The sequence below is a fragment of the Pan troglodytes genome, chromosome 7 (assembly GCF_028858775.2).
Source record: "Pan troglodytes isolate AG18354 chromosome 7, NHGRI_mPanTro3-v2.0_pri, whole genome shotgun sequence".
NCBI classification, from domain to species: Eukaryota; Metazoa; Chordata; class Mammalia; order Primates; family Hominidae; genus Pan; species Pan troglodytes.
Genome location: NC_072405.2, coordinates 36,669,347 through 36,672,926, shown reverse-complemented (window position 1 = coordinate 36,672,926; position 3,580 = coordinate 36,669,347).

The window sequence follows — 3,580 nt, the reverse complement described above, 5'->3', positions numbered from 1 at the left end:
TCTCCTTGAGCAACCTTTTTGCCTGAGGAGTGAAGAATAGGAGGCAGGCAGAAGGGAGGGGAGCTCATGCCAAGCTCCCACCGACTCGGAGGAGCCCAGGGCTGAGCTAAGCCAAGCCCCGACCTAATGTCATTGCCCCTAACTAGGCCACTCAAGAGGTGGCTGCACCTGCCCTGGGCCAGGTCAGGAGGCATTTCCACAGGTGCCCACAGCATGGTGCAATGGAGAATGCTGAGACTCGAGGCTCAGATGGAAGTGTCTGAAATTCGGCTGTACAGTCAGGGCAAGGCACATCTCTTTGTGAACCTCAAGTCCTCCTTCCGGAAAATGAGTATAATACTGCCCAGGATGGTTGTGAGTAGAAAAAGGAGATTCTGTTTGAATCTACAACACACGAGGCCCTTAATGAATGTGCTGCATCCTCCCTCTCCTCTCAGCCCGCTTTTCACACTGATTAGTACCAACTGGATGTAGAAATCCCATATCAGTGTCTGGTGTCACAACAGAGAGCTTTTAAAGCTTCTGCAACTTAGGGCATCACTACCGAGGGCCCTGGAGGCTCAGAAGCTCTGGAAGCTTCCCTGTCCCTTACTGCAGAGCCTCTTTGTCTTCTACAGCCGCCGGGGGTTGTGGGCTGCAGGAAAGGAGCTCACAGGCTGAAGGCACAGGCTTGAGGGTTTAGCATCCTTGTGGACCCCACGTTTCCTTACCTTAGGTGAATTTCACCATGACCCTGTCCTTGGTTTTCCTAAGAGGGTCTAAAATATTCCAGAATCCCAGGGTTTGAACCTATGTCATCTAAGGAGCTCAAGCACTCATTCATATGGTTAAGTCCAGCTCTCTGGTCTACCCAGGACTGGGTGGAGAAGGATTGAGGGAAGCATCTGCCCTGACTGCAAATGGTATAGGGTTCCTTTTTGGGGTAATGGAAATGTTCTGGATTTAGCCTGTGGTGATGGTTGCACAACATAGCAAGAATACTAAAACCCACCAAACTGTATGCTTTAAAATGGTGCATTTTATGTTATGGGAATTACATCTCCATAAAAAGAAAATAGGAAAAAGACAGCAAACATCTGCTCAGGTTAAGAGCAACAGGTTCTGAGAATAAAATTTCCCTTCCATCTGTGTTCACAGCAAATGGGCTCAGGAGATCAGCATACTCATGATTCTTCACTTAGATCTCTGTTGCCTAAACCTTACACTGCAGGTCGCAGCTACCATTTTGGACTCTTTGGGAAACCAGCATGTTCACTGAATGACACGGGGTCATTTTGCATCCTGATGTACTTCAGTGTCTCAGGCCTGGAACCTGATTTCATACATGATGTGGCAGATATTGCAGGCTGCCTACCCAATCCCCATTCCCCTGTTCTTCCTTACTAAACGGTACCCTTGATTTTATTCCAGGCATCAATGCACTTAGCTAAAAGACTGCATTTCCCATTGACCAAGGGTTGCCAATGAGCATTAAGCTGCAGGTCCTTGGGTGGGGCTTCAGGAAAGCTCTTTTTTTTTTTTTTTTTTTTTTTTAGACGGAGTCTTGCTCTGTCGCACAGGCTGGAGTGCAGTGGCGCCAACTCAGCTCACTGCAAGCTCTGCCTCCCAGGTTCATGCCATTCTCCTGCCTCAGCCTCCTGAGTAGCTGGGACTACAGGCACCTGCCACCACGCCTGGCTAATTTTTTTTTTGTATTTTTTTTTTAGTAGAGACGGGGTTTCACCGTGTTAGCCAGGATGGTCTTGATCTCCTGACCTTGTGATCTGCCCGCCTCGGCCTCCCAAAGTGCTGGGATTACAGGTGTGAGCTACCGAGCCCGGCTGGGAAAGCTCTTTTAAAGAGGGTCAACTCACTAAAGGCCTCTTTCTCTTCTTTGCCCTCCCTCCATCCTGCCTGGGACACAAATGTGATGGCTGGAGCTCTAGCAGCTATCTTGGATTACAAGATAAGACAACTTTGAGGATGGAAGCCATGAGTAAATATGATGGAACATAAAGATGGAAGGATTTTGGGTCCCCCATGACTAATGGAATGGCCATATCAATCTTGGACTTCCAAACTTCAACCTTTTTTTAAAAACAAAAAAAAACAAAAAAAACCCAAACATTTATTTCAAATGTCAGTCAGAATTCAGTTACCCATTGCTGCATAACAAGCCACACCAAGGCCAGAGGCTTGAAACAACAGACCACGTATTTGACTCATGATTCTATGGATTGGGAATTTTGGCTAGTCTCAGCAGGGCAGTTCTTCTGGTCTCAGCCTGACTCTCTTCTGCACCTGCAGTTGGACTCAGAAGGTTGGCTGGGTGTCAGCTGGGGACCTTGGTTCTCTTGCACATGTCTTATCCTTCATGGGTCTCTCACATCCCTCCAGCATATTAACCTGGCATAGTCTCATGGCAAGCCTGAAGTGAAAGCACAAGCAAATACAATCAAGCAAGGGAACAACCGCAAGCACACAGAACCTCTTGAGACCTAAGCATGGAGCTGGCAGTCCATTGCTTTTGCTACATTTGTTGGCTAAGGCCAGTTGCAAGACTGTCCAGAGCCAGGCTGGGTGGAGACTACAAAGTCCCAGGATAATAGAGTGTGGCTATGCAGAAGCCATTCATTGGAGGCATTGGAAACTTTTACTTCCTATGTTTTAAGCCATTTAGTTGGATTTTCTATTACATCCAGTGGAAAATTACCTTAAACCAACACACCTGCCTTTGAGCACCTTGTCATTCCCAGGATGTTCAGGCAGCTAAATGCTTTTCTTCCCTTGCAGTTGAGGAAGAGAAAGAGCAAGAGTGAAAAGTCACTTAGCTTCTCTGGACTTTTCTTTCCTCATTTACCGGACAGAAGAGTTGAACCCAATACCTGGATATTCTTGGTGGGTTGAATGAAGCTGCATGTGGTGGCAGGCTGTCTCCAGTGATGGATGGGGAAGGGCAGGATGAACCCAGGAGGGAGTTTAAAACCACTGTTGGGTGGGGGAGTAGAAGAATCTTGCCCCTCAGAAAAGCACAAGTAGACTAGAAATGGTGCAGACTGTGTGGCGTTTGTGATGGCTTCAGGGCTTCCCCCTTGCCACACAGCCACTGAGACTTGGCACTTTGAGAGCCATGGGCTTCCCTTGGGTATGGTAACTGGTCACAGAGCAGCAAGCTGCCCCCTGCTTTTCTGATTGGCAGGATACAATTATTAAAATAGTTGGAAAAGAAAGGTCACATGCTCTTATTTCTACTGCTTTGTGTGTGTGTGCGCGTGCGTGTGTGTGTGCGTGTGTGTGTGTGTGTGTGCGCGCAAGAACTTGGAATTAATAAAATTCTTGGCTGGGCGTGGTGGTTCATGCCTGTAATCCCAGCACTTTAGGAGGCCAAGGTGGGAGGTTTGCTTGAGCCCAGGAGTTCAAGACCAGTCTGGGCAACACGGCAAGACCCTGTCTCTATAAAATATAAAAAACTAGCCAGGTGTGGTGGTAAGCACCTGTAGTCTCAGCTACTTGGGAGGCTGAGGAGGGAGGATCACTTGAGCCTGGGAAGTTGAGGCTGCAGTGAGGCATGATTGAGCCACTGCACTCCAGCCTGGGTAAC